Source organism: Camelina sativa, chromosome 14 (genome assembly GCF_000633955.1).
Source record: "Camelina sativa cultivar DH55 chromosome 14, Cs, whole genome shotgun sequence".
Classification (NCBI taxonomy): Eukaryota; Viridiplantae; Streptophyta; class Magnoliopsida; order Brassicales; family Brassicaceae; genus Camelina; species Camelina sativa.
The window spans coordinates 17839984-17850853 of record NC_025698.1 but is presented as its reverse complement, the minus strand read 5'-3'; positions in this window follow the sequence as shown (position 1 = coordinate 17850853).

Genomic DNA, 10870 nt, shown 5'->3' with positions numbered 1-10870 from the left:
AAAACACAATTGTATTTCACAACAATTTTTCAATATTACACAATTCGAAATCTCAGATATTTTCACATTTACATTGAAACAATACACAATTACCCCATAAAACAATCAAAATTCTCCAACCAAAACCAACAAAGACATAAGCTTTATTATATCCATAGAAGCTTATGAAAAACAGAACATACAGTTCAAAAAAAAAAAAAAAAAGATCGAAACTTTACAATCAAAAAGATTACAAAAACGAATCAAATCACTAATCTGTAAAATACCCAGATAAACCCAAACCCTAAATTCTCAAAAACTAGTTCCCAAATCGAAGTCAACGCAGCTACTGGTACGAAATCGGGGAAAAGAAAAAAGAAAAAAAAAAACAGAGAAGAAATCGGAGGAGAAATGGGTACCTTTGTTTGTTGTTGGATTGGATGATGAAGAATCTTTGTTCGTACAGTAATCACTACGGTAATGAAAAAAACACGGAAGGATCGAGACAAATTTGGATAATACTTTTTGGTCTTTAAGAGGCGAGTTTTCGTAATATATATTTTTCCACGTTTTTTTTTTTAATTTTTGACCCGTAAAAGGTTATTATAATATTCTTTGCCAGCTCATTCACACGTCGACAATGATCTTCAATTAGCAAGTGGGGTGGATTTTATTGACAAACTAGTCCCTCTCCTTTTCTCGTATTTTTATCATTTTTTTTATTTTTTATATATCATAATAAATTAATGTAATCTTAAACTTACTATGTCATAATTGACTCGTTTGAACAAATTTTTAATAATTAGCCAAATTACCATAACATAATCAAACTTTTTAGATTATTATATCGTTATAATCTAGAAATTATTAATTAGCCCATTATTACTGTAAAAATGATTTTAACTTTTAGAGATTATGAGATGTGTAGAGAAAGGTTTAGAAATTTGAGAAATTCAAAATGGAAGACTATTATGGAAGAGAAAATAACAGTTTTGTACAGTTTTTTATATATGCAATTTTTGAGTATTGTACAGATATCAATTTGAATTTAGGTATTAATTATACATAATTAGTCTTTATTATTTATTATCATATTTACTTTTTCTAGTCCAAAACGGAAAATTTGTAACATCCAAAACATTAATTTTATTTAGATCAAATTGGTTTAACTCTTAGTTTTCTAAAATTTGTGCTAATTAAAACCCATCTCTTTGTTTTTGGGCAAACTATTAAAACAAATCTCTTTCTCAATTAATTAAAAATCATAATTGCAAAATTATAAATTTATAAAGATTTTCTTATATAATGGGTGTAAGAAAAAAAGTAAAAAAATAATTTAACATTCTAATTCCTATATAAACAATGTATATATATATATATATGTATATATATATATAATTATAGTCAACTATTCGAATAAGTCAGTTAACTATATGTGTTGCTAATATAAAAAAAGAGGAGCATCGGATCAAATACATTATCATATACAGTAAAACTTAAACAAATTAATAAATGTTTTGGTACATGGTCATATATATATCCCCTATATAATAAAGTAGACAACCTTTTTTGTGTAAACTATATAATATAATATGAGTTATAAGATTAATTATTTGATAGGTTATAGGTTATATAGGTTGTAACCATTAGTTAAATCTCGATTTGAAATCCTCTTAGAAAAGATATTCCAAAAAAATAAAATAAAATCTCCACTGAATATTTAACTAACCATATAGGCAACAAAATTTCAAAATTTAGTATTATTCACAACAACTTTTAAAAACAATCACTTTTAACTCGGATCCTAAATTTCAACATAGTTCTTAACTTTTATTCACAACAACTTCTACAAACAATCACATAAATTATATTTTATATAAAAACTATAATATAAATAAATGAAATTTCAAACCGTGCTCTCAAGCACGGTCCTAATCTAGTATATATATATATATATATAATTATACGTTGTACGGTGGGAAACTATATTGTAATATAGTTATGTGGTTCAATACTGTAGAATTATATACTCCATATATATGGTGGGTTGTATACAACGTACATATAGTAAATTCTGCATATACGACGTTTTTCGAAAACTCAGAAACAAAAACTCTATCATTTGTTAATATTATGAAGAAAAAAACAATTTAAGAAATTATTATTTTTGCTTAAATAAATTTACTATGAATGAAATTTTTCATCATTTTCATACTTATTAGTTATTCAGAATTTTAAATATATTTTGTAAAAGTGAAAACTTTAAATATTGTGGTATTCATGTGTAATATTGATCATAACGTTTATATTTTTGTTTTAATTTTTTAAATTCTGTATGTATATCTTAACAAATTTTATGTCTACATATAAAAATGTATCTATCGTATAGTTTCGCATAAATAGCCGTATATACATCTATATCCTATGCGAGTATATGGTGTTGTATATTAAAAAGGCCGTCTAGCATATAGCATATTTTAGAACAATGGTTAATATAATGTAATATTTAATACAATTTGATGAAATAATAATATGATGTTTTTTTGAAAATTATATACAAATATATGACCCATCGAATCATGAACTAAAATTATATAAATTATATATATATATATATATATATATATATATTATCTACGAAATTTTATTTAGAAAAAAATTTAATGACATGTAACTCTAATATTTTTTGAATTTATATTAATTCTTGTTAAAATTCATTTCTAAATTATTCTTATATCCAATTTTTTTTTGGTTTTGTTCTTTAAATATTATAATTGTTTTCCTACTTATAATTGGTTCTTGAAAAATATTTGATTATAAAGAAAAAGCTTATTTAAATAGAAATTTTTTTAAAAAAAGAAATTTGAAGTTAAGCAAATCTCTTTGTAAAGTAATTATCAATAAATTAATCTCTCAATAAATTACTAGAAATTAATAAAATATTTTGGTTTCAACATTATTAATTTTAAAGAGGTTGTATTGTAGTTGCAAATTTTGTTTCAACTGGCCTTAAAAATGCTCTCCAGTTTTAATATGTGTCTTCTTGAAAACCGTGAAGAAGAATTTTTTTTAAGGGTCAAACCGACAATAAAGTAGATATTTTTCTTTAGCACGCAATGAAATAGATGCTAAAACAGGAAAGTTGACACAAAAAAAACATGTTAAAAAGGATAGTTGACAAAAAAAAATTATTAACCCAAATATACCAACAAGGTAAATTGGAGAAATAACTATTTTTCTTCTCACTAATTTTAAATTACTATACACCAAAAAGAATACAAAGATGGATATATAAACCTGAAGATGGCATCTGAGCAAACAGTTGAACCAAAAACACTACCAGCACAATCATGTGATTACCAAAAATAACCACAAAATTTATTAATAATTTAGGTTTATAAAGAAAACTTACAAACAAATCACAAAATTAGGTTAATATCATCTGCTTACTTAGACAAATCTAATATTTGTATTTAGTTTAGGTGAATTGCTTTATTTTAACTCTTTGAATTTATCCCCTATATAATAAAACGGAAGTACACGATATTTTTTTGTAGACTATATAATAGGTATATTTATGATTTTTTGGTTATAAAATTGTGACATAGGTGTATCATAATATACGAGTTAGTCTGACTTTTGGTAAGTAAGGATAATATGAATTTAGTTAATTATAGTAACATATAAATCAATTATAGGTAACATTTAAAAGATAAGAAAATCTCTCAACCTAATTAAAACAAAAATATGTGATTCTTCTTTCACATTTATTTTATGGTCTATATTTAAATTATTTTAATTTTTTATCTAATTTATTTAGTTAATAAAATTTATGATTTTTTCTGCATATGATGTAATTTAATTTTTTTAAAACAGACATATATTGCTCAACTGATGAATACAAAATATATACAAAATGCCCTATATCACCTAAGAAAACTAGGCAAAGATTCAAAGTCATATTAATAAAAAAGAGACCAAAATGATTCTGAATACGAATACCTTGATTTATCAGGCATTGAAATTAAAAAATTTATGCATTTTATTATGGTTCTTTATTTTAAAGAATTTCAACTTTTCATAACTTTCAAAATTCAAATGTGTAACTTTTTAAAAATTTTAAATATTATTAATATTTCAATTATTAAAACATTTATCTTTTTATAAAAATTTTAAGATATGAATAATATTTAAACTTTATAAGAAGTTCAAATATTATAAGTATTTCAATTTCTAAAATAATAAAATTATTCAAACATTTTAAATTTTAATAATATATACGAATTAAAATATCACATGACGAGTTATATGGCAAGACATGTTTGAGCTGATATTAATAAAAAATTAAAATGTCATTAATTCGGTGCTACACGAGTAAAATATCATCTCATTATTTTGTGAACTTTTTAAAAACTTTAAAGATTATTCAAATTTTAATTATTAAAACATTTAATTTTTATAACTGTTTAAGATATTAATAATATTTAAACTTTATAAGAAGTTCAAATATTATAAGTAGTTCAATTTCTAAAAAAAAAAGAAACTTTATTAAAATATTTTAAATTTTAAAAATACATTTAGATTTTTATGAAGTTTAATCTGCAGTGTACAACGAATTAAAATATCACACGACGGGTTATATGGCTAGACATGTTTGAGTAGATATTAATAGAAACATAAAATGTAACTAATTTGGTGCTATATGGATAAAATATCATCTCATTATTTTGTTAACAATATGAATATTAGATTAATAGACGTATCTAATTAAATTGATTAATTAATACTGTAACAAAACAATTAATATGCGGTATAGTGTAGGTTAAGTCATATAATTAACAATCAAAATACAATATATAATTTTAAAAACTAAACAAATCAAATAAAATGAACAAACATAAATTAATATTTTTATCAAATAACTTGAACTGCAGTGTACCGCGGATCAAAATCTAGATCTACTAGAGTAGATCTAATAAAATAGATGTTATTTTCATAAGCTATATTCAACATATGATTTCATGGCATAGTGTTTGAGCAAAAAAAAAGTTTTTAAAAACAAATAAAACAATCATATATATATATATATATAACACTTTAAATAAAAATTACAAAATAAATAAAATAAATGTTAACCCGTGCTCTAGCACGGGTCCAATTCTAGTATAAAATTATTTAGGCATCACTTTGTGTTGATGTAAGTAATTAAAATCGGTTCACTTGTTCTTGACCATAAGCTCATATTGCAGAATAATCCATCAATATTTTCCGGCATAAGATACTTATGTAACATGGTAGTCAAAAATTTAGAACGTGATAGAAATATTTTGAGGATATCTGTCATGATTTAAAAATATGTTACTCAAAACAACCATAAAAATTTTTGACAAAAAGAAGGAAAACAACATTAAAAATAAATCCAACATATAAATTTCATTCTAATTGTAAAATCTAAACCCTAACCATCTCATTTGTAAATCCAAACCGACATATAAGTTCGTTTGAATTGTAAAATCTAAACTCTAACCATCTCATTTGTAAACCTAAACCGATATATAATTTCGTTTGAATTGTAAAATCTAAACCCTAACCACCTCATTTGTAAACCCAAACCAATGTATAGTTTTGTTTTAATTGTAAAATCTAAACACTATTTCTCATTTACAAACCCAAACCAATATATAACCTCGTTTAATTGTAAAATCTAAACCAAACCAATATTTAATTTTCCTTAAATAAAAGTATACATAATTTGTTTCTTTAATTTGTTATGTTTTTTAATTTAATTTTGAATTATTTTTTAAATGAAATATTAGATAGAATATTTTGATTGGTTGAGAGGAGAAAAGATGAGCGTTAAGTATTTTTCACATTCTATTGGTGTAAACACCACTTTAACCAAATCGGAATTGCCAAAAACATCTTGTTGGTTCTTTGTTCGGTCAAGTTGGCTATGTACCGATTTTCTCATAAAACTCTCTATAAACCGCCGAAATTTTTCGCCGCCAACCTACTTGGAAACAAGAGGGCAAGAGGCGAAAACTTCTTGATCACATAATTAGAAGTCATTATCAATCATATTTGAATTTCATGGCTATTTTATTTTTATGGTTCCACGTTTCTTTTTACCCTAAAGATTATAATATTATTATTTGCCAGCCAATTCACACGTCGACATTGATATGCAATTAGCAAGTGGGACGTTTAATTGAAAACCAGTCCTATATTCCCTCTGATATAAATTCTTATATAAATTTTTAGTTTATGATATTTGTAGAAAGGTTTGATGAAAATATGAGAAATGCAGATCAGAAATAATATATACCTAAGAAATTCTAGTATTCAAATTAAGAAAATATTGAACAAATTTTTTAATATACTATTAGATAATAGTCCGCATATATATAATTTTTATTAATTATATACTAACATTCTTATCAAGTTATTAGAGTTTCATTAGTATAAACTCATTTTTTCAAGTTTTTTTTTTCACATTACAATAATACAATTCAATTTTTATCCAATAAGTTGTACTGTTATTTTGAAATTTAGCATTCATTATATATTGGTTAATATTTTTTTTTGGTTGAGATGTCAACTTTATTAATCAACAAAAAATACAAAATAGTGATATTTACAAGTGGGAGGGGATAAAAACTTAAAACTCAAAAAACTTTTATTGGCATTTCTCTATGTGGCCTTTTAAAATATATAATAGTGTAAGTGGCCTTCAAGCCCAAGGTTTCTTCAGTTGTTGCTCAAGGCGGCCTTTGTCACCATGCATATTTTTGTGAACATATATTAAATAGCAATTACTAGGTTTTCTAGTTAGAAAACAACAAAATGATACTGATACATGAACGAATGTGGTCGAAAATGGAACTTCTTGTTTTCACATATATACATTTTATAAATATATTTATTACCATACATATCTATACATATTGGCTGATAAAAATATTATGTTTCTTTAATTTCAAATCATTATTTAAATATATTATTGGTTAAATAACATCATTTTAATTGGATCCAAGAAACACAACAATACGTTCCTAAAATTTACAGAGCTTATTAAAACATTATTTGGAAAAAACTTAACATAAATTACATTATACTTTTTTGATAAAAATTTATATGCCTATATCTATTTATATATAAGATATAAGTATATATATATATATATATATATAATTGGAAATAATTCAACTACACATTCGGAACGATTCAACCTAAATATTTGGTGATAAATATAATCACATATTATGTGTTTTATGCACATATTATGAAACAAACACAATTACTATATAGTCTTCGAACATAGTGAAAATTTAATATGGTAAAAAGTTTACAACTGTTCATGTATGTATATATATATATATATATATATATAACTATTAACAAAACTATTATCTTGTTGTGTTGTCATAAATAATTGCAAATACTCTATTTTGTATTGATTTTTTGAGGTCATTATCGATACTTGATTTATGCAGAATTTTTATTTTCTTAGCAAAATGTGGAAGTTGTTAGCTGTCCACAGGACAAAACAGATAAAATCTTCAACTTTAAAATGATAAATTTTAAGTTAGATTAAGGGGGAACATAAGAAATTGGGTCACACTGTTTTAATTTCCAACGAAACAGTAAGTCTCATTAATAGTATATTTTTTGTTTTAGTTTTTAGTGTATGGTTGTGAAATGGATAATTACATACATAATAACATATTTTTCTCGTGTCACATTTCTTAATATTATATAAATTTATGGATGGCATAAGAAATATTCCTTTAAATACATGTTTCAAATAGCATATTTTTATATCAATTATACCAGTTTATATCTATACAGCTTGTCCTAAGGTATTAAATTTTAATTTCTTTAACAAAAATATTAATCTCTTAATTTTTAATTAATAGCATGATATTTTGATAAACCATTGTTGGTTCCCCATATGTATCCCTTATCTTTTTGTCAAAAATAACATACTAAAACACGATAAAGAAATACATAAATGAAGTAAGGTCACGCTTGCATTGTTGCATGCATATAAACAAAATGTTCCTAGTATGGACAGGGATATATATGTGATTCTTAATTTCTTATCCTTTGTCTTTTCTATTACTACGGTTCTGCTATGGTTTCATTTCAAGAGATTAGATAGTCTATTTTTTGCATATTACGGATGAATGACCTAACTATATTTTTTCTTTGCTTTTGGGGTTTTATAGTTTGATTTATTGTCGAGATGCTTTAAACTCAATTCTCTTAGAGGATGTGTATGGAGCTGCGCCGCATCGTGTTCGTTTGTAATTTTCTTCCTTTTCTCTTGAATAAAAATGGGAGACACTCCCCTCACTTACCAGAAAAGAAAAAGCGAAAACTAATTGTAAATATTTTTATTGTCCACAGTTTTTACATAATTGATAAAACTCATGTAAATTAACTACATTGTTAGATTTTTTGTTAAAAGGGCTTTACATAGCTAGGTTCTGCATCTTATTTGCGTGAATTCATCGCTAATTTGCAAATTTCTCTAAAAAATGATCTCACTAGTGATGACCTGCTCGAACGTGAAGAATATATATAAATTTGACAGACACGAGCTGAATGATTTGAGAACTCGAATATATTATAAATAGAATCATATATTGTGTTGTGTTTATCATCTTATGTTAATAAGGACTTGTAGTCCTGTATTTTAGGTATCTTGAGTTTATCCTTTGTGTTGAAGTCTCTTGGTTTGATATCTAATTCTGCATGGTATCATCAAACGCTATTCCCGACTCCTCTTCAGAGTCTTCGGTTTTGGTCTCAGGTACTTCTCTGTTTCCTTTAACAAATTATGTTTTTGATGCTAATTTTTCTCCTGCTCATCGTGTTTTTCTGAAAGTATGGAATATTGCAATGGCTAAGGAGGTTGATGCTCTTGAAATCAACAAAACTGGGGAGTTGGTTGATCTGCCTCCTAATAAAGTGGCGATTGTTTGTCAATGGATTTATAAGACAAAGTATAATGTTGATGGTGCTGTGGAACGTTATAAAGCTCGACTTGTTTCTCTTGGTAATAATCAGGTTGACTTTTGCTCCCGTTGTTCGCATGACAACATTTCGTACACTTCTTCTCTTGTCATTGCAAAGAATTGGGAGGTTTATTAAATGGATATTCACAATGCATTTCTCCATGGGGATCTTGATGAGGAGGTCTATATGAAGCTTTCTCCAGGTTTTCGTCACTTTCATCCCCGAAAGGTTTGGCGTCTTTGCAAGTTCTTGTATGGCTTGAAAAAAGATCCTCGATGTTGGTTCAAGAAGTTGTCTTTTTCTCTTTTACGCTTTGGCTTCTTCCAATCATAGGATGATTACTTTCTTTTCTCTTATACCCAGAACAATATTGAGCTCCGTGTGTTGATATACATTGATGACCTCATCATTTATGGGCAATGATGGGTATATGCTTCAGAAGTTTAAAGACTACCTAAGTCGTTGCTTCTCCATGAAGGACTTGGGGAAACTAAAATATATTCTTGGTCTTGAGGTGAGTCTTGGATCTGATGGTTTCTTCTTATCACAAAGTAAGTATGGTCTTGATATTGTTGCTGATAGTGGGAATATTGGTTCACGTTATGTCTTTACTCCTTTGGAACAGAATCATCATCTTGCTTTCAATGATGGTTCGCTCTTCACAGATCCCAAGTCTTACCTACGACTTGTTGGTCGATTGTTGTATTTGCTACATACACGGTCAGAGTTGAGTTATTTCGTTCACGTCTTGGCTCAGTTTATATATGAAAATTCCACGGGTGGCTCATATGGACACAATTTTACGTGTGGTATGTTATTTTAGTGGCTCGCCAGACCATGGCATTTTGCTCAGATTTGAAGACTGATGTTTATTGTGATTCGGATTGGAGTTCTTGTCCGGTTACACGATAGTCTCTTTGTGCTTATGTTGTGTTGCTTGGTGGTTCGCCTGTTTCATGGAAAACTAAAAAGCAAAAGAGAGTGTCCCACTCCTCCACAGAAGTCGAGTATCAGGCTATGTCATTTGCTCTTAAGGAAATCAAGTGGCTTTGTAAGTTGTTAAAATAATTAGGCATCGACCAAGTTGTGCCTGCTCGTTTGTATTGCGATAGTAAAACTGCTATATATATCGCAACTAATCCAGCTTTTTATAAGTGCACCAAACATATTGAAAATGATTATTATGTTCTTCATGATGCGGTTCATGACGACATTTTTACTACAAAACATGTTTGTATGACTGAGCAGCTCGCTGATATTTTTACGAAGACACTTGGTCGTGATTAGTTTTATTACATTATATCCATGTTGGGCGTTCGGGATCTTCACACTCCACCGTAAAAGCGAGTATTACGGATAGACTCATATATTGTGTGTTGTGTTTATCTTCTTATGTTAATAAGGATTTGTAGTCATGTATTTTAGGGGTCTTGTGTTTACCTGAAATATTTGCTTCTACTATAAGATTATCATCATATAAGATCACGTGGAATTTTCTTAGTTAATCATAAAAAATGTGATCACAATATGTTACTTAATTATAGAACATAATGCGAAAGAAAATATCGAATACACATATTATGTTTCAGCATTTAGATCTTTTAGTCAGCCAAAGTAAATAAATTATTGAATAGAAAGATTATTTTTTTTAGTGGAAGAAACTTAAATTTCTATTTTATCTATATAATACGTACGTTTCACTCCACACATTTCCAGATTCGATGTTACCAGTTGTATAGCTTTAAAGGTTTGCTGTCAAAATCAAGACCTAAGTTTCTATTTGTCTTCTCATTAAATTGTATTAATTAAAAGAAATCAATCTGTGAATGTGAGGTTTTATGCAATATCACATCACATTTGTCCAAAAAAA